Here is a 23,302-nt window from a genome sequence, read left to right as displayed (position 1 = left end):
ATTCTTGCATCTACCCCCTACCAGGAGCCCAAACATTCTAGCATCTACCCCCTACCAGAAGCCCATACATTCTAGCATCTACCACCTACCAGGGGCCCATACATTCTAGCATGTACCGCCTTCCAGAAGCCCATACATTCTAGCATCTATCACCTACCAGCAGCCCATACATTCTAGCATCTATCCTCCTACCAGGAGTCCATACTTTCTAGCATCTATCACCTACCAGCAGCCCATACATTCTAGTATGTATCCTCCTACCAGGAGTGCATACATTCTAGCATCTTACCCCTACCATTAGCCCATACTTTCTAGCATCTACCAACTACCAGGAGCCCATATATTCTAGCATCTAACACCTACCAGCAGACCATACATTCTAGCATCTACCCCCTACCAGGAGCCCATACTTTCTAGCATCTACCACCTACCAGCAGCCCATACATTCTAGCATCTATCCCCTACCAGGAGCCCATACATTCTAGTATCTATCCCCCTACGAGGAGCGAGGAGCCCATACATTCTAGCATCTACCAGGAGCCCAAACATTCTTGCATCTACCCCCTACCAGGAGTCCATACATTCTTGCATCTACCCCCTACCAGGAGTCCATACATTCTAGCATCTACCCCCTACCAGGAGCCCATACATTCTAGCATTTACCCAGTACCATGGGCCCATACATTCTAATATCTACCCCCTTCCAGTGGCCCATACATCCTAGCATCTACCACCTACCAGGAGCCCATACATTCTAGCATCTAACCCCTACCAGGAGCTCATACATTCTAGCATCTACCCCCTACCAGGGGTCCATACATTCCAGCATCTACCCCCTACCAGGAGTCCATACATTCTAGCATCTACCACCTACCAGTAGCCCATACATTCTAGCATCTAACCCCTACCAGGAGCCCATACATTCTAGCATCTACCACCTACCAGGAGCCCATACATTTGAGCATCTACCGACTACCAGGAGCCCATACATTCTAGCATCTACCCCCTACCAGGAGCCCATACATTCTAGCATCTATCCCCTACCAGGAGACCATACATTTTAGCATCTACCCCCTACCAGGAGCCCAAACATTCTAGCATCTACCCCAAACCAGCAGCCCATACATTCTAGCATCTATCCCCTACCAGGAGCCGGTACATTCTGGTATCTATCCCCTACCAGGAACCCATACATTCTAGCATCTACCGCCTACCAGGAGCCCATACATTCTAGCATTTATCGCCTACCAGGAGCCCATACATTCTAGCATTTATCCCCTACCAGAAGCCCATACATTCTAGCATCTATCCTCCTACCAGGAGCCCATACATTCTAGCATCTACCACCTACCAGGAGCACATACATTCTAGCGTCTACCACCTACCAGCAGCCATACATTCTAGTATCTACCCCCTACCAGGAGCCCATTCTTTCTAGCATCTATACCCTACCAGGAGCCCATACATTCTAGCATCTACTGCCTACCAGGAGCCCATACATTCTGGCATCTACCCCCTACCAGGAGCCCATACATTCTAGCATCTACCCACTACAAGGAGCCCATACATTCTAGCATCTACCCCATACCAGGAGCCCATACATTCTAGCATCTATCCACTACCAGGAGCCCATACATTCTAGCATCTACCCCCTACCAGGTGCCCATACATTCTAACATCTACCACCTACCAGAAGCCCATACATTCTTGCATCTAATCCCTACCAGGAGCCCATACATTCTAGCATCTACCCCCTACCAGGAGCCCCTACATTCTAGCTTCTACTCCATACCAGAAGCAAATACATTCTAGCATCTATCCCCTACCAGGAGCCCATACATTCTAGCAACTTCCACCTACTAGGAGCTCATACATTCTAGCATCTAACCCCTACCAGGAGCCCATAAATTCTAGCATCTACCGCCTACCAGAAGCCCATATATTCTAGCATCTACCACCTACCAGCAGCCCATACATTCTAGCATCTATCCCCTACCAGGAGCCCATACATTCTGGCATCTATCCCCTACCAGGAACCCATACATTCTAGCATCTACCGACTACCAGGAGCCCATACATTCTAGCATTTATCCCCTACCAGGATCCCATACATTATAGCATCTATCCTCCTACCAGGAGCCCTTACTTTCTAGCATCTACCACCTACCAGGAACCCATACATTCTAGCATCTACCGCCTACCAGGAGCCCATACATTCTAGCTTCTACCCCCTACCAGGAGCCCATACTTTCTAGCATCTATACCCTACCAGGAGCCCATACATTCTAGCATCTACTGCCTACCAGGAGCCCATACATTGTAGCATCTACCCCCTACCAGGAGCCTATACATTCCAGCATCTACCCCCTACAAGGAGCCCATACATTCTAGCATCTACCCCATACCAGGAGCCCATACATTCTAGCATCTATCCCCTACCAGGAGCCCATACATTCTAGCATCTACCTCCTACCAAGTGCCCATACATTCTAGCATCTACTCCCTATGGGAAGCCCATACATTCTTGCATCTATCCCCAACCAGGAGCCCATACATTCTAGCATCTACACCCCTACCAGGAGCCCCTACATTCTAGCATCTACCCCATATCAGGAGCCCATACATTCTAGCATCTATCCCCTACCAGGAGCCCATACATTCTAGCAACTTCCACCTACCAGGAGCTCATACATTCTAGCATCTATCCCCTACCAGGATCCCATACATTCTAGCATCTACCCCCTACCAGGGGGCCCATACATTCTAGCATCTACGCGCTACCATGAGCCCATACATTCTAGCATCTATCCCCTACCAGGAGCCAATACATTCTATCATCTACCCCTCACTAGGAGCCCATACATTCTAGCATCTACCCCCTACCAGGAGCCCATACATTCCAGCATCTAACACCCCCCTCCCAGGAGCCCATACATTCTAGCATCTACCCCCTACCAGGAGCCCATACATTCTAGCATCCACAAACTACCAGGAGCCCACACATTCTAGCATCTATTACCGACCAAGAGCCCATACATTTTAGCATTTACCCCTCTAACAGGAGCCCATACATTCTAGCATCTACCCCCTACCAGTAGCCCATACATTCTAGCATCTACCCTCTACCAGGAGCCCATACATTCTAGCATCTACCACCTACCAGGAGCCCATACATTCTAGCATCTACCCCCTACCAGGGGTCCATACATTCTAGCATCTACACCTTACCAGGAGCCCATACATTCTAGCATCTACCACCTACCAGGAGTCCATACATTCTAACATCTGCCCCCCTACCAGGAGCCCATACATTCTAGCATCTATCACCTATCTGGAGCCCATACATTCTAGCATCTACCACCTACCAGGAGCCAATACATTCTAGCATCTACAGCCTACCAGTAGCCCATACATTCTAGCATCTACCACCTACCAGGAGCCCATACATTCTAGCATCTATTCCCTACCAGGAGCCCATACATTCTAGCATCTATTCCCTACCAGGAGCCAATACATTCTAGCATCTACCCCATACCAGGAGCCCATACATTCTAGCATCTACCACCTACCAGAAGCCCATACATTCTAGCATCTAGCACCTACCAGGAGCCCATACATTCTAGCATCTATCACCTACCAGCAGCCCATACATTCTAGCATCTATCCTCCTACCAGGAGTCCATACATTCTACCATCTACCCCCTACCAGGAGTCCATACTTTCTTGCATCTATCACCTATCAGCAGCCCATACATTCTAGCATCTATCCTCCTACCAGGAGCCCATACATTCTAGCATCTACCGCCTACCAGGAGCCCATACATTCTAGCATCTACCCCCTACCAGGAGCCCATACACTCTAGCATCTACCACCTACCAGTAGCCCATACATTCTAGCATCTAACCCCTACCAGGAGCCCATACATTCTAGCATCTACCACCTACCAGGAGCCCATATATTCTAGCATCTACCGCCTACCAGGAGCCCATACATTTTAGCATATATACACTACCAGAAGCCCATACATTCTAGCATCTATCCCCTACCAGGAGACCATACATTTTAGCATCTACCCCCTACCAGGAGCCCAAACATTCTGCCATCTACCCCATACCAGGAGCCCATACATTCTAGAATTTATCCCCTACCAGGAGCCCATACATTCTAGCATCTACCCGCTACCAAGAGCCCATACATTCTAGCATCTATCCCCTACCAGAAGCCCATACATTCTAGCATCTACAACCTACCAGGAGCCCATACATTCTAGCATCTAGCCCTCACCAGGAGCCCATACATTCTAGCATTTACCCATTAACAGGAGCCCATAAATTCTAGCATCTATCACCTACCAGGAGCCCATAAATTCTAGCATCTACCCCCTACCAGGAGCCCATACATTCTAGCATATACCCCCTACCATGAGCCCATACATTCCAGCATCTAACCCCCCCTCCCAGGAGCCCATACATTCTAGCATCTACCCCCTAACAGGAGAACATAAATTCTAGCATCTATCACCAGCAGGAGCCCAAACATTCTAGCATCTACCCCCTACCAGGAGCACATACATTCTAGCATCTACCTCCTTCCAGGAGCCCATACATTCTAGCATCTGCCACCTTCCAGGAGTCCATACATTCTAGTATCTACCCCCCTAACAGGAGCCCATACATTCTAGCATCCACCAACTACCAGGAGCCCACACATTCTAGCATCTATTACCTTCCAGGAGCCCATACATTCTAGCATTTACCCCCCTACCAGAAGCCCATACATTCTAGCATTAACCCCCTACCAGTAGACCATATATTCTAGCATCTACCCCCTACCAGGAGCCCAAACATTCTAGCATCTACCACCTACCAGGAGCCCATACATTCCAGCATCTACGCCCTACCAGGGGTCCATACATTCTAGCATCTACACCCTACCAGGAGCCCATACATTCTAGAATCTACCACCTACCAGGAGCGTATACATTCTAGCATCTACCCACCTGCCAGGAGCCCATACATTCTAGCATCTACCACCTACCAGGAGCCCATACATTCTAGCATCTACCACCTACCAGGAGCCCATAAATTCTAGCATCTATCCCCTACCACGAGCCCATACATTCTAGCATCTACCCCCTACCAGAAGCCCATACATTTTAGCATCTACCCCATACCAGGAGCCCATACATTCTAGCATCTACCACCTACCAGAAGCCCATACATTCTAGCATCTACCACCTACCAGGAGCCCATACATTCTAGCATGTACCGCCTTCCAAAATCCCATACATTCTAGCATCTATCACCTACCAGCAGCCCATACATTCTAGCATCTATCCTCCTACCAGGAGCCCATAAATTCTAGCATCTACCGCCTACCAGGAGCCTATACATTCTAGCATTTATCCCATACCAGGAGCCCATACATTATAGCATCTACCCCCTACCAGGAGCCCATATTTTCTAGCATCTACCACCTACCAGAAGCCCATACATTCTAGCATCTACCCCATACCAGGAGCCCATACATTCTAGCATCTACCACCTACCAGAAGCCCATACATTCTAGCATCTACCACCTACCAGGAGCCCATACATTCTAGCATGTTCTGCCTTCCAAAATCCCATACATTCTAGCATCTATCACCTACCAGCAGCCCATACATTCTAGCATCTATCCTCCTACCAGGAGCCCATACATTCTAGCATCTACCGCCTACCAGGAGCCCATACATTCTAACATTTATCCCATACCAGGAGCCCATACATTCTAGCATCTACCCCCTACCAGGAGCCCATATTTTCTAGCATCTACCACCTACCAGGAGCCCATATATTCTAGCATCTACCACCTACCAGCAGCCCATACATTCTAGCATCTACCCCCTACCAGGAGCCCATACTTTCTAGCATCTACCACCTACCAGCAGCCCATACATTCTAGCATCTATCCTCTACCAGGAGCCCATACATTCTAGCATCTATCCCCCTACTAGGAGCCCACACATTCTAGCATCTGCCCCCTACCAGGAGCCCATACATTCTAGCATCTACCCCCTACCAGGAGCCCATACTTTCAAGTATCTACCCCCTACCAGGAGCACATACATTCTAGCAACTATCCCCTACCAGGAGCCAATACATTCTAGCATCTATCCCCTACCAGGAGATCATACATTCTAGCATCTACCCCCTACCAGGAGCCCATACACTCTAGCATCTACCACCTACCAGTAGCCCATACATTCTAGCATCTAACCCCTACCAGGAGCCCATACATTCTAGCATCTACCACCTACCAGGAGCCCATATATTCTAGCATCTACCGCCTACCAGGAGCCCATACATTTTAGCATATATACCCTACCAGAAGCCCATACATTCTAGCATCTATCTCCTACCAGGAGACCATACATTTTAGCATCTACCCTCTACCAGGAGCCCAAACATTCTGCCATCTACCCCATACCAGGAGCCCATACATTCTAGAATTTATCCCCTACCAGGAGCCCATACATTCTAGCATCTACCCGCTACCAAGAGCCCATACATTCTAGCATCTATCCCCTACCAGAAGCCCATACATTCTAGCATCTACAACGTACCAGGAGCCCATACATTCTAGCATCTAGCCCTCACCAGGAGCCCATACATTCTAGCATTTACCCCCTAACAGGAGCCCATAAATTCTAGCATCTATCACCTACCAGGAGCCCATACATTCTAGCATCTACCCCCTACCAGGAGCCCATACATTCTAGCATATACCCCCTACCATGAGCCCATACATTCCAGCATCTAACCCCCCCTCCCAGGAGCCCATACATTCTAGCATCTACCCCCTAACAGGAGAACATAAATTCTAGCATCTATCACCAGCAGGAGCCCAAACATACTAGCATCTACCCCCTACCAGGAGCACATACATTCTAGCATCTACCTCCTTCCAGGAGCCCATACATTCTAGCATCTGCCACCTTCTAGGAGTCCATACATTCTAGTATCTACCCCCCTAACAGGAGCCCATACATTCTAGCATCCACCAACTACCAGGAGCCCACACATTCTAGCATCTATTACCTTCCAGGAGCCCATACATTCTAGCATTTACCCCCCAACCAGGAGCCCATACATTCTAGCATTAACCCCCTTCCAGTAGACCATATATTCTAGCATCTACCCCCTACCAGGAGCCCAAACATTCTAGCATCTACCACCTACCAGGAGCCCATACATTCTAGCATCTACGCCCTACCAGGGGTCCATACATTCTAGCATCTACACCCTACCAGGAGCCCATACATTCTAGAATCTACCACCTACCAGGAGCGTATACATTCTAGAATCTACCCACCTACCAGGAGCCCATACATTCTAGCATCTACCACCTACCAGGAGCCCATACATTCTAGCATCTACCACCTACCAGGAGCCCATAAATTCTAGCATCTATCCCCTACCACGAGCCCATACATTCTAGCATCTACCCCCTACCAGAAGCCCATACATTCTAGCATCTACCCCATACCAGGAGCCCATACATTCTAGCATCTACCACCTACCAGAAGCCCATACATTCTAGCATCTACCACCTACCAGGAGCCCATACATTCTAGCATGTACCGCCTTCCAAAATCCCATACATTCTAGCATCTATCACCTACCAGCAGCCCATACATTCTAGCATCTATCCTCCTACCAGGAGCCCATAAATTCTAGCATCTACCGCCTACCAGGAGCCTATACATTCTAGCATTTATCCCATACCAGGAGCCCATACATTCTAGCATCTACCCCCTACCAGGAGCCCATATTTTCTAGCATCTACCACCTACCAGAAGCCCATACATTCTAGCATCTACCCCATACCAGGAGCCCATACATTCTAGCATCTACCACCTACCAGAAGCCCATACATTCTAGCATCTACCACCTACCAGGAGCCCATACATTCTAGCATGTTCCGCCTTCCAAAATCCCATACATTCTAGCATCTATCACCTACCAGCAGCCCATACATTCTAGCATCTATCCTCCTACCAGGAGCCTATACATTCTAGCATCTACCGCCTACCAGGAGCCTATACATTCTAACATTTATCCCATACCAGGAGCCCATACATTCTAGCATCTACCCCCTACCAGGAGCCCATATTTTCTAGCATCTACCACCTACCAGGAGCCCATATATTCTAGCATCTACCACCTACCAGCAGCCCATACATTCTAGCATCTACCCCCTACCAGGAGCCCATACTTTCTAGCATCTACCACCTACCAGCAGCCCATACATTCTAGCATCTATCCCCTACCAGGAGCCCATACATTCTAGCATCTACCCCCTACCAGGAGCCCATACATTCTACCATCTACCCCCTACCAGGAGCCCATACGATCTACCATCTACCTCCTACCAGGAGCCCATACTTTCTAGCATCTACCCCCTACCAGAAGCCCATACATTCTAGCATCTATCCCCTACCAGAAGCCCATACATTCTAGCATCTACCCCATACCAGGAGCCCATACATTCTAGCATCTACCACCTACCAGAAGCCCATACATTCTAGCATCTACCACCTACCAGGAGCCCATACATTCTAGCATGTACCGCCTTCCAAAATCCCATACATTCTAGCATCTATCACCTACCAGCAGCCCATACATTCTAGCATCTATCCTCCTACCAAAATCCCATACATTCTAGCATCTATCACCTACCAGGAGCCCATACATTCTAGCATCTACCCCCTACCAGGAGCCCATATTTTCTAGCATCTACCACCTACCAGGAGCCCATATATTCTAGCATCTACCACCTACCAGCAGCCCATACATTCTAGCATCTACCCCCTACCAGTAGCCCATACTTTCTAGCATCTACCACCTACCAGCAGCCCATACATTCTAGCATCTATCCCCTACCAGGAGCCCATACATTCTAGCATCTATCCCCCTACCAGGAGCCCACACATTCTAGCATCTGCCCCCTACCAGGAGCCCATACATTCTAGCATCTACCCCCTACCAGGAGCCCATACTTTGAAGTATCTACCCCCTACCAGGAGCACATACATTCTAGCAACTATCCCCTACCAGGAGCCCATACATTCTAGCATCTATCCCCTACCAGGAGATCATACATTCTAGCATCTACCCCCTACCAGGAGCCCATACATTCTAGTATCTATCCACTACGAGGGGCCCATACATTCTAGCATTTACCCCCTACCAGGAGCCCATACATTCTAGCAACTATCCCTTACCAGGAGCACATACATTCTAGCATCTACCCCCTACCAGGAGCCCATACATTCTAGCATCTACCCCCTACCAGGAGCCCATATGATCTACCATCTACCTCCTACCAGGAGCCCATACTTTCTAGCATCTACCCCCTACCAGAAGCCCATACATTCTAGCATCTATCCCCTACCAGAAGCCCATACATTCTAGCATCTACCCCATACCAGGAGCCCATACATTCTAGCATCTACCACCTACCAGAAGCCCATACATTCTAGCATCTACCACCTACCAGGAGCCCATACATTCTAGCATGTACCGCCTTCCAAAATCCCATACATTCTAGCATCTATCACCTACCAGCAGCCCATACATTCTAGCATCTATCCTCCTACCAGGAGCCCATACATTCTAGCATCTACCGCCTACCAGGAGCCTATACATTCTAGCATTTATCCCATACCAGGAGCCCATACATTCTAGCATCTACCCCCTACCAGGAGCCCATATTTTCTAGCATCTGCCACCTACCAGGAGCCCATATATTCTAGCATCTACCACCTACCAGCAGCCCATACATTCTAGCATCTACCCCCTACCAGGAGCCCATACTTTCTAGCATCTACCACCTACCAGCAGCCCATACATTCTAGCATCTATCCCCTACCAGGAGCCCATAAATTCTAGCATCTATCCCCCTACCAGGAGCCCACACATTCTAGCATCTGCCCCCTACCAGGAGCCCATACATTCTAGCATCTACCCCCTACCAGGAGCCCATACATTCTAGCATCTATCCCCTACCAGGAGATCATACATTCTAGCATCTACCCCCTACCAGGAGCCCATACATTCTAGTATCTATCCACTACGAGGGGCCCATACATTCTAGCATTAACTCCATACCAGGAGCCCATACATTCTAGCAACTATCCCTTACCAGGAGCCCATACATTCTAGCATCTACCCCCTACCAGGAGCCCATACATTCTAGCATCTACCCCCTACCAGGAACCCATACGATCTACCATCTACCTCCTACCAGGAGCCCATACTTTCTAGCATCTACCCCCTACCAGAAGCCCATACATTCTAGCATCTATCCCCTACCAGAAGCCCATACATTCTAGCATCTACCACCTACCAGGAGCCAGTACATTCTAGCATCTACCACCTACCTGGAGCCCGTACATTGTAGCATCTATCCCCTACCAGGAGCCCATACATTCTAGCATCTGACCCCTTACCAGGAGCTCATACATTCTAGCATCTTGCCCCTACCAGGAGCCAATACATTCTAGCATCTACCCCCTACCAGGAGCCCATACATTCTATCATCTACCCCCTACCAGGAGCCCACACATTCTAGCATCTACCCCATACCAGGAGCCCATACATTCTAGCATCTACCCCAACCAGGAGGCCATACATTCTAGGATCTACCCCCTACCAGGAGCCCATACATTGTAGCATCTATCCCCTCTACCAGTAGCCCATACATTCTAGCATCTACCCCTACCTGGAGCCCATACATTCTAGCATCTACCCCCTACCAGGAGCCCATACATTCTAGCATCTACCCCCTACCAGGAGCCCATACTTTCTAGTATCTACCCCCTACCAGGAGCCCATACATTCTAGCAACTATCCCCTACCAGGAGCCCATAAATTCTAGCATCTACCCCCTACCAGGAGCTCATAGATTCTAGCATCTACCCCCTACCAGGAGCCCATACATTCTAGCATGTATCCAATACGAGGGGCCCATACATTCTAGCATCTACCTCCTACCAGGAGCCCATACATTCTAGCAACTATCACTTACCAGGAGCCCATACATTCTAGCATCTACCCCCTACCAGGAGCCCATACATTCTATTATCTACCCCTACCAGGAGCCCATACGATCTAGCATCTACCCCCTACCAAGAGCACATACTTTCTAGCATCTACCCCCTACCAGAAGCCCATACATTCTAGCATCTATCTCCTACCAGAAGCCCATACATTCTAGCATCTACCCAGTACTAAGGGCCCAAACATTGTAACATCTACCCAATACCAGGGGCCCATACATTCTAGCATCTACAGCCTACCAGGAGCCCATACATTCTAGCTTCTACTGCCTACCAGGAGCCCATACATTCTAGCATCTACCCCCTTCCAGGAGCTCATACATTCTAGCATCTACCCCCTACAAGGAACCCATACATTCTAGCATCTACCCCATACCAGGAGCCCATACATTCTAGCATCTACCCGCTACCAAGAGCCCATACATTCTAGCATCTATCCCCTACCAGAAGCCCATACATTCTAGCATCTACAACCTACCAGGAGCCCATACATTCTAGCATCTAACACTCACCAGGAGCCCATACATTCTAGCATATACCCCCTACCATGAGCCCATACATTCCAGCATCTAACCCCCACTCCCAGGAGCCCATACATTCTAGCATCTACCCCCTAACAGGAGCCCATAAATTCTAGCATCTATCACCAGCAGGACCCCAAACATTCTAGCATCTACCCCCTACCAGGAGCCCATACATTCTAGCATCTACCCCCTTCCAGGAGCCCATACATTCTAGCATCTGCCACCTTCCAGGAGTCCATACATTCTATTATCTACCCCCCTAACAGGAGCCCATACATTCTAGCATCCACCAACTACCAGGAGCCCACACATTCTAGCATCTATTACCTACCAGGAGCCCATACATTCTAGCATTCACCCCCCTACCAGGAGCCCATACATTCTAGCATTAACCCCCTACCAGTAGACCATACATTCTGGCATCTACCCCCTTCCAGGAGTCCATACTTTTTAGCATCTATACCCTACCAGGAGCCCATACATTCTAGAATCTACTGCCTACCAGGAGCCCATACATTCTAGCATCTACCCACTACCAGGAGCCCATACATTCTAGTATCTACCCCCTATGAGGAGCCCATACATTCTGGCATCTACCTCATACCTGGAGCCCATACATTCTAACATCTATCCCCTACCAGGAGCCCATACATTCTAGCATCTACCCCCTACCATGAGCCCATACATTCTTGCATCTACCCCCTACCAGGAGCCCATACATTCTAGCATCTTCCACCTACCAGAAGCCCATACATTCAAGCATCTACCACCTACCAGGGGCCCATACATTCTAGCATGTACCGCCTTCCAGAAGCCCATATATTCTAGCATCTATCCTCCTACTAGGAGTCCATAATTTCTAGCATCTATCACCTACCAGCAGCCCATACATTCTAGTATCTATTCTCCTACCAGGAGCCCATACATTCTAGCATCTACAGCCTACCAGGAGCCCATAAATTCTAGCATTTATCCCCTACCAGGAGTGCATACATTCTAGGATCTAACCCCTACCAGGAGCCCATACTTTCTAGCATCTACCACCTACCAGCAGCCCATACATTCTAGCATCTATCCCCTACCAGGAGCCCATACATTCTAGTATCTATCCCCCTATGAGGAGCCCATACATTCTAGGATCTACCCCCTACCAGGAGCCCAAACATTCTAGCATCTACCCCCTACCTGGAGTCCATACATTCTAGCATCTACCCCCTACCAGGAGCCCATACATTCTAATATCTACCCCCTACCAGGAGCCCATATTTTCTAGCATCTACCACCTACCAGGAGCCCATATATTCTAGCATCTACCACCTACCAGCAGCCCATACATTCTAGCATCTACCCCCTACCAGGAGCCCATACTTTCTAGCATCTACCACCTACCAGCAGCCCATACATTCTAGCATCTATCCCCTACCAGGAGCCCATACATTCTAGCATCTATCCCCCTACTAGGAGCCCACACATTCTAGCATCTGCCCCCTACCAGGAGCCCATACATTCTAGCATCTACCCCCCTACCAGGAGCCCATACTTTCAAGTATCTACCCCCTACCAGGAGCACATACATTCTAGCAACTATCCCCTACCAGGAGCCAATACATTCTAGCATCTATCCCCTACCAGGAGATCATACATTCTAGCATCTACCCCCTACCAGGAGCCCATACACTCTAGCATCTACCACCTACCAGTAGCCCATACATTCTAGCATCTAACCCCTACCAGGAGCCCATACATTCTAGCATCTACCACCTACCAGGAGCCCATATATTATAGCATCTACCGCCTACCAGGAGCCCATACATTTTAGCATATATACCCTACCAGAAGCCCATACATTCTAGCATCTATCCCCTACCAGGAGACCATACATTTTAGCATCTACCCTCTACCAGGAGCCCAAACATTCTGCCATCTACCCCATACCAGGAGCCCATACATTCTAGAATTTATCCCCTACCAGGAGCCCATACATTCTAGCATCTACCCGCTACCAATAGCCCATACATTCTAGCATCTATCCCCTACCAGAAGCCCATACATTCTAGCATCTACAACCTACCAGGAGCCCATACATTCTAGCATCTAGCCCTCACCAGGAGCCCATACATTCTAGCATTTACCCCCTAACAGGAGCCCATAAATTCTAGCATCTATCACCTACCAGGAGCCCATAAATTCTAGCATCTACCCCCTACCAGGAGCCCATACATTCTAGCATATACACCCTACCATGAGCCCATACATTCCAGCATCTAACCCCCCCTCCCAGGAGCCCATACATTCCAGCATCTAACCCCCCCTCCCAGGAGCCCATACATTCTAGCATCTACCCCCTAACAGGAGAACATAAATTCTAGCATCTATCACCAGCAGGAGCCCAAACATACTAGCATCTACCCCCTACCAGGAGCACATACATTCTAGCATCTACCTCCTTCCAGGAGCCCATACATTCTAGCATCTGCCAACTTCCAGGAGTCCATACATTCTAGTATCTACCCCCCTAACAGGAGCCCATACATTCTAGCATCCACCAACTACCAGGAGCCCACACATTCTAGCATCTATTACCTTCCAGGAGCCCATACATTCTAGCATTTACCCCCCTACCAGGAGCCCATACATTCTAGCATTAACCCCCTACCAGTAGACCATATATTCTAGCATCTACCCCCTACCAGGAGCCCAAACATTCTAGCATCTACCACCTACCAGGAGCCCATACATTCTAGCATCTACGCCCTACCAGGGGTCCATACATTCTAGCATCTACACCCTACCAGGAGCCCACACATTCTAGAATCTACCACCTACCAGGAGCGTATACATTCTAGAATCTACCCACCTACCAGGAGCCCATACATTCTAGCATCTACCACCTACCAGGAGCCCATACATTCTAGCATCTACCACCTACCAGGAGCCCATAAATTCTAGCATCTATCCCCTACCACGAGCCCATACATTCTAGCATCTACCCCCTACCAGAAGCCCATACATTCTAGCATCTACCCCATACCAGGAGCCCATACATTCTAGCATCTACCACCTACCAGAAGCCCATACATTCTAGCATCTACCACCTACCAGGAGCCCATACATTCTAGCATGTACCGCCTTCCAAAATCCCATACATTCTAGCATCTATCACCTACCAGCAGCCCATACATTCTATCATCTATCCTCCTACCAGGAGCCCATAAATTCTAGCATCTACCGCCTACCAGGAGCCTATACATTCTAGCATTTATCCCATACCAGGAGCCCATACATTCTAGCATCTACCCCCTACCAGGAGCCCATATTTTCTAGCATCTACCACCTACCAGAAGCCCATACATTCTAGCATCTACCCCATACCAGGAGCCCATACATTCTAGCATCTACCACCTACCAGAAGCCCATACATTCTAGCATCTAGCACCTACCAGGAGCCCATACATTCTAGCATGTTCCGCCTTCCAAAATCCCATACATTCTAGCATCTATCACCTACCAGCAGCCCATACATTCTAGCATCTATCCTCCTACCAGGAGCCCATACATTCTAGCATCTACCGCCTACCAGGAGCCTATACATTCTAACATTTATCCCATACCAGGAGCCCATACATTCTAGCATCTACCCCCTACCAGGAGCCCATATTTTCTAGCATCTACCACCTACCAGGAGCCCATATATTCTAGCATCTACCACCTACCAGCAGCCCATACATTCTAGCATCTACCACCTACCAGGAGCCCATACATTCTAGCATCTACCCCCTACCAGGAGCCCATACTTTCTAGCATCTACCACCTACCAGGAGCCCATACTTTCTAGCATCTACCACCTACCAGGAGCCCATACTTTCTAGCATCTACCACCTACCAGCAGCCCATACATTCTAGCATCTATCCCCTACCAGGAGCCCATACATTCTAGCAACTATCCCTTACCAGGAGCCCATACATTCTAGCATCTACCCCCTACCAGGAGCCCATACATTCTAGCATCTACCCCCTACCAGGAGCCCATACGATCTACCATCTACCTCCTACCAGGAGCCCATACTTTCTAGCATCTACCCCCTACCAGAAGCCCATACATTCTAGCATCTATCCCCTACCAGAAGCCCATACATTCTAGCATCTACCCCATACCAGGAGCCCATACATTCTAGCATCTACCACCTACCAGAAGCCCATACATTCTAGCATCTACCCCATACCAGGAGCCCATACATTCTAGCATCTACCACCTACCAGAAGCCCATACATTCTAGCATCTATCACCTACCAGCAGCCCATACATTCTAGCATCTATCCTCCTACCAGGAGCCCATACATTCTAGCATCTACCGCCTACCAGGAGCCTATACATTCTAGCATTTATCCCATACCAGGAGCCCATACATTCTAGCATCTACCCCCTACCAGGAGCCCATATTTTCTAGCATCTGCCACCTACCAGGAGCCCATATATTCTAGCATCTACCACCTACCAGCAGCCCATACATTCTAGCATCTACCCCCTACCAGGAGCCCATACTTTCTAGCATCTACCACCTACCAGCTGCCCATACATTCTAGCATCTATCCCCTACCAGGAGCCCATACATTCTAGCATCTATCCCCCTACCAGGAGCCCACACATTCTAGCATCTGCCCCCTACCAGGAGCCCATACATTCTAGCATCTACCCCCTACCAGGAGCCCATACTTTCAAGTATCTACCCCCTACCAGGAGCACATACATTCTAGCAACTATCCCCTACCAGGAGCCCATACATTCTAGCATCTATCCCCTACCAGGAGATCATACATTCTAGCATCTACCCCCTACCAGGAGCCCATACATTCTAGTATCTATCCACTACGAGGGGCCCATACATTCTAGCATTAACTCCATACCAGGAGCCCATACATTCTAGCAACTATCCCTTACCAGGAGCCCATACATTCTAGCATCTACCCCCTACCAGGAGCCCATACATTCTAGCATCTACCCCCTACCAGGAGCCCATATGATCTACCATCTACCTCCTACCAGGAGCCCATACTTTCTAGCATCTACCCCCTACCAGAAGCCCATACATTCTAGCATCTATCCCCTACCAGAAGCCCATACATTCTAGCATCTACCACCTACCAGGAGCCAGTACATTTTAGCATCTACCACCTACCTGGAGCCCGTACATTGTAGCATCTATCCCCTACCAGGAGCCCATACATTCTAGCATCTGACCCCTTACCAGGAGCTCATACATTCTAGCATCTTGCCCCTACCAGGAGCCAATACATTCTAGCATCTACCCCCTACCAGGAGCCCATACATTCTATCATCTACCCCCTACCAGGAGCCCACACATTCTAGCATCTACCCCATACCAGGAGCCCATACATTCTAGCATCTACCCCAACCAGGAGGCCATACATTCTAGGATCTACCCCCTACCAGGAGCCCATACATTGTAGCATCTATCCCCTCTACCAGTAGCCCATACATTCTAGCATCTACCCCTACCTGGAGCCCATACATTCTAGCATCTACCCCCTACCAGGAGCCCATACATTCTAGCATCTACCCCCTACCAGGAGCCCATACTTTCTAGTATCTACCCCCTACCAGGAGCCCATACATTCTAGCAACTATCCCCTACCAGGAGCCCATAAATTCTAGCATCTACCCCCTACCAGGAGCTCATAGATTCTAGCATCTACCCCCTACCAGGAGCCCATACATTCTAGCATGTATCCAATACGAGGGGCCCATACATTCTAGCATCTACCTCCTACCAGGAGCCCATACATTCTAGCAACTATCACTTACCAGGAGCCCATACATTCTAGCATCTACCCCCTACCAGGAGCCGATACATTCTATTATCTACCCCTACCAGGAGCCCATACGATCTAGCATCTACCCCCTACCAAGAGCACATACTTTCTAGCATCTACCCCCTACCAGAAGCCCATACATTCTAGCATCTATCTCCTACCAGAAGCCCATACATTCTAGCATCTACCCAGTACTAAGGGCCCAAACATTGTAACATCTACCCAATACCAGGGGCCCATACATTCTAGCATCTACAGCCTACCAGGAGCCCATACATTCTAGCTTCTACTGCCTACCAGGAGCCCATACATTCTAGCATCTACCCCCTTCCAGGAGCTCATACATTCTAGCATCTACCCCCTACAAGGAACCCATACATTCTAGCATCTACCCGCTACCAAGAGCCCATACATTCTAGCATCTATCCCCTACCAGAAGCCCATACATTCTAGCATCTACAACCTACCAGGAGCCCATACATTCTAGCATCTAACCCTCACCAGGAGCCCATACATTCTAGCATATACCCCCTACCATGAGCCCATACATTCCAGCATCTAACCCCCACTCCCAGGAGCCCATACATTCTAGCATCTACCCCCTAACAGGAGCCCATAAATTCTAGCATCTATCACCAGCAGGAGCCCAAACATTCTAGCATCTACCCCCTACCAGGAGCCCATACATTCTAGCATCTACCCCCTTCCAGGAGCCCATACATTCTAGCATCTGCCACCTTCCAGGAGTCCATACATTCTAGTATCTACCCCCCTAACAGGAGCCCATACATTCTAGCATCCACCAACTACCAGGAGCCCACACATTCTAGCATCTATTACCTACCAGGAGCCCATACATTCTAGCATTTACCCCCCTACCAGGAGCCCATACATTCTATCATTAACCCCCTACCAGTAGACCATACATTCTGGCATCTACCCCCTTCCAGGAGTCCATTCTTTTTTAGCATCTATACCCTACCAGGAGCCCATACATTCTAGAATCTACTGCCTACCAGGAGCCCATACATTCTAGCATCTACCCACTACCAGGAGCCCATACATTCTAGTATCTACCCCCTATGAGGAGCCCATACATTCTGGCATCTACCTCATACCTGGAGCCCATACATTCTAACATCTATCCCCTACCAGGAGCCCATACATTCTAGCATCTACCCCCTACCATGAGCCCATACATTCTTGCATCTACCCCCTACCAGGAGCCCATACATTCTAGCATCTTCCACCTACCAGAAGCCCATACATTCAAGCATCTACCACCTACCAGGGGCCCATACATTCTAGCATGTACCGCCTTCCAGAAGCCCATACATTCTAGCATCTATCACCTACCAGCAGCCCATATATTCTAGCATCTATCCTCCTACCAGGAGTCCATAATTTCTAGCATCTATCACCTACCAGCAGCCCATACATTCTAGTATCTATTCTCCTACCAGGAGCCCATACATTCTAGCATCTACAGCCTACCAGGAGCCCATAAATTCTAGCATTTATCCCCTACCAGGAGTGCATACATTCTAGGATCTAACCCCTACCAGGAGCCCATACTTTCTAGCATCTACCACCTACCAGCAGCCCATACATTCTAGCATCTATCCCCTACCAGGAGCCCATACATTCTAGAATCTATCCCCCTATGAGGAGCCCATACATTCTAGGATCTACCCCCTACCAGGAGCCCAAACATTCTAGCATCTACCCCCTACCTGGAGTCCATACATTCTAGCATCTACCCCCTACCAGGAGCCCATACATTCTAATATCTACCCCCTTCCAGTGGCCCAAACATCCTAGCATCTACCACCTACCAGGAGCCCATACATTCTAGCATCTAACCCCTACCAGGAGCTCATACATTCTAGCATCTACCCCCTACCAGGGGTCCATACATTCCAGCATCTACCCCGTACCAGGAGCCCATACATTCTAGCATCTATCACCTACCAGTAACCCATACATTCTAGCATCTAACCCCTACCAGGAGCCCATACATTCTAGCATCTACCACCTACCAGGAGCCCATACATTTGAGCATCTACCGACTACCAGGAGCCCATACATTCTAGCATCTACCCCCTACCAGGAGCCCATACATTCTAGCATCTATCCCCTACCAGGAGACCATACATTTTAGCATCTACCCCCTACCAGGAGCCCAAATATTCTAGCATCTACCCCATACCAGCAGCCCATACATTCTAGCATCTATCCCCTAACAGGAGACCGTACATTCTGGTATCTATCCCCTACCAGGAACCCATACATTCTAGCATCTACCGCCTACCAGGACCCATACATTCTAGCATTTATCCCCTACCAGGAGCCCATACATTATAGCATCTATCCTCCTACCAGGAGCCCATACATTCTAGCATCTACCACCTACCAGGAGCCCATACATTCTAGCATCTATCCCCTACCAGGAGCGCATACATTTTAGCAACTACCGCCTACCAGGGGGCCCATACATTCTAGCATCTATCCTCCTACCAGGAGCCCATACATTCTAGCAACTTCCACCTACCAGGAGCTCATACATTCTAGCATCTATCCCCTACCAGGAGCCCATACATTTTAGCAACTACCGCCTACCAGGGGGCCCATACATTCTAGCATCTACAACCTACCAGGAACCCATACATTCTAGCATCTACGCGCTACCAAGAGCCCATACATTCTAGCATCTATCCCCTACCAGGAGCCAATACATTCTAGCATCTACCCCTCACCAGGAGCCCATACATTCTAGCATCTCCCCCCTACCAGGAGCTAATACATTCCAGCATCTAACCCCCCCTCCCAGGAGCCCATACATTCTAGCATCTACCCACTACCAGGAGCCCATACATTCTAGCATCTATCCCCTACCAGGAGACCATACATTTTAGCATCTACCCCCTACCAGGAGCCCAAACATTCTACCATCTACCCCATACCAGGAGCCCATACATTCTAGCATCTATCCCCTACCAGGAGCCCATACATTCTAGCATCTACCACCTACCAGGGGCCCATACATTCTAGCATTTATCATGTGCCAGGGGCTCACACATTCTAGCATCTACCACCTACCAGGAGCCCATACATTCTAGCATCTATCCCCTATTAGGATCGCAAACAATCTAGCATCTACCCCCTACCAGAAGCCCATACATTCTAGCTTCTACCACCTACCAGGAGCCCATACATTCTAGTATCTATTCCCTACCAGGAGCCCATACATTCTAGCATCTATTCCCTACCAGGAGCCCATACATTCTAGCATCTATTCCGTACCAGGATCCCATACATTCTAGCATCTACCACCTACCAGAAGCCCATACATTCTAGCATCTACCCCCTACCAGTAGCCCATACATTCTAGCATCTACCCTCTACCAGGAGCCCATACATTCTAGCATCTACCACCTACCAGTAGCCCATACATTCTAGCATCTACCACCTACCAGGGGTCCATACATTCTAGCATCTACACCCTACCAGGAGCCCATACATTCTAGCATCTACCACCTACCAGGGGTCCATACATTCTAGCATCTGCCCCCCTACCAGGAGCCCATACATTCTAGCATCATTCCCCTACCAGGAGCCCATACATTCTAGCATTTACCCCCTACCAGGAGCCCATACATTCTAGAATCTACCCCCTACCTGGAGCCCATACATTCTAGCATTTACCCAGTACCAGGGGCCCATACATTCTAATATCTACCCCCTTCCAGGGGCCCATACATTCTAGCATCTACCACCTACCAGGAGCCCATACATTCTAGCATCAAACCCCTACCAGGAGCTCATACATTCTAGCATCTACCCCCTACCAGGGGTCCATACATTCTAGCATCTACCCCCTACTAGGAGCCCATTCATTCTAGCATCTACCACCTACTAGTAGACCATATATTCTATCATCTAACCACTAACAGGAGCCCATACATTCTAGCATCTACCACCTACCAGGAGCCTATACATTCTAGCATCTAACGCCTACCAGGAGCCCATACATTCTAGCATCTACCGCCTAACAGGAGCCCATACATACTAGCATCTATCCCCTACCAGGAGACCATACATTTTAGCATCTACCCCCTGCCAGGAGCCCAAACATTCTAGCATCTACCCCATAGCAGGAGCCCATACATTCTAGCATCTATCCCCTACCAGGAGCCAATACATTCTAGCATCTACCACCTACCAGAAGCCCATACATTCTAGCGTCTACCACCTACCAGGAGCCCATACATTCTAGCATCTACCGCCTTCCAGGAGCCCATACATTCTAGCATCTACCGCCTACCAGGAGCCCATACATTCTAGCATCTATAACCTACCAGTAGACCATACATTTTAGCATATACCTCCTACCAGGAGCCCAAACATTCTAGCATCTACCCCATACCAGGAGCCCATGCATACTAGCATCTATCCCCTACCAGGAGCCCATACATTCTAGCATCTACCACCTACCAGGAGCCCATACATTCTAGCATCTACCACCTAACAAGAGCCCATACATTCTAGCATCTAATGCCTACCAGAAGCCCATACATTCTAGCATCTACCACCTATCAGCAGCCCATAAATTCTAGCATCTATCCCCTACCAGGAGCCCATACATTCTGGCATCTATCCTCTATCAGTAACCCACACATTCTAGCATCTACCGCCTACCAGGAGCCCATACATTGTAGCATTTATCCCCTACCAGGAGCCCATACATTCTAGCATCTATCCTCCTACCAGGAGCCCATACATTCTAGCATCTACCGCCTTCCAGGAGCCCATACATTCTAGCATCTACCGCCTACCAGGAGCCCATACATTCTAGCATCTATAACCTACCAGTAGACCATACATTTTAGCATATACCTCCTACCAGGAGCCCAAACATTCTAGCATCTACCCCATACCAGGAGCCCATGCATACTAGCATCTATCCCCTACCAGGAGCCCATACATTCTAGCATCTACCACCTACCAGGAGCCCATACATTCTAGCATCTACCACCTAACAAGAGCCCATACATTCTAGCATCTAATGCCTACCAGAAGCCCATACATTCTAGCATCTACCACCTATCAGCAGCCCATAAATTCTAGCATCTATCCCCTACCAGGAGCCCATACATTCTGGCATCTATCCTCTATCAGTAACCCACACATTCTAGCATCTACCGCCTACCAGGAGCCCATACATTGTAGCATTTATCCCCTACCAGGAGCCCATACATTCTAGCATCTATCCTCCTACCAGGAGCCCATACTTTCTAGCATCTACCACCTACCAGGAGCCCATACATTCTAGCATCTACCACCTACTAGCAGCCATACATTCTAGCTTCTATCCCCTACCAGGAGCCCATACTTTCTAGCATCTATACCCTACCAGGAGCCCCTACATTCTAGCATCTACCACCTACCAGGAGCCCAGACATTCAAGCATCTACCCTCTAACAGTGGCCCATACATTCTAGCATTTATCCCCTACCAGGAGCCCATACATTCTAGCATCTATCCCCCTACCAGGAGCCCTTACATTCTAGCATCTACCACCTACCAGGAGCTCAGACATTCAAGCATCTACCCTCTACCAGGGGCCCATACATTCTAGCATTTATCCCCTACCAGGAGCCCATACATTCTAGCATCTATCCCCCTACAAGGAGCCCAGAAATTCTAGCATCTATCCCCCTACCAGAAACCCATACATTCTAACATCTATCTTCTACCAGAAGCCCATACATTCTCGCATCTACCACCTACCAGGAGCCAATACATTATAGCATCTACCCCCTACCAGGGGCCCATACATTCTAG

This window comes from Phyllobates terribilis, unplaced genomic scaffold (genome assembly GCF_046119375.1).
Source record: "Phyllobates terribilis strain yellow unplaced genomic scaffold, ASM4611937v1 Scaffold_26__1_contigs__length_17865784, whole genome shotgun sequence".
Taxonomy (NCBI): Eukaryota; Metazoa; Chordata; class Amphibia; order Anura; family Dendrobatidae; genus Phyllobates; species Phyllobates terribilis.
Note: the sequence above shows the minus strand (reverse complement) of the source record.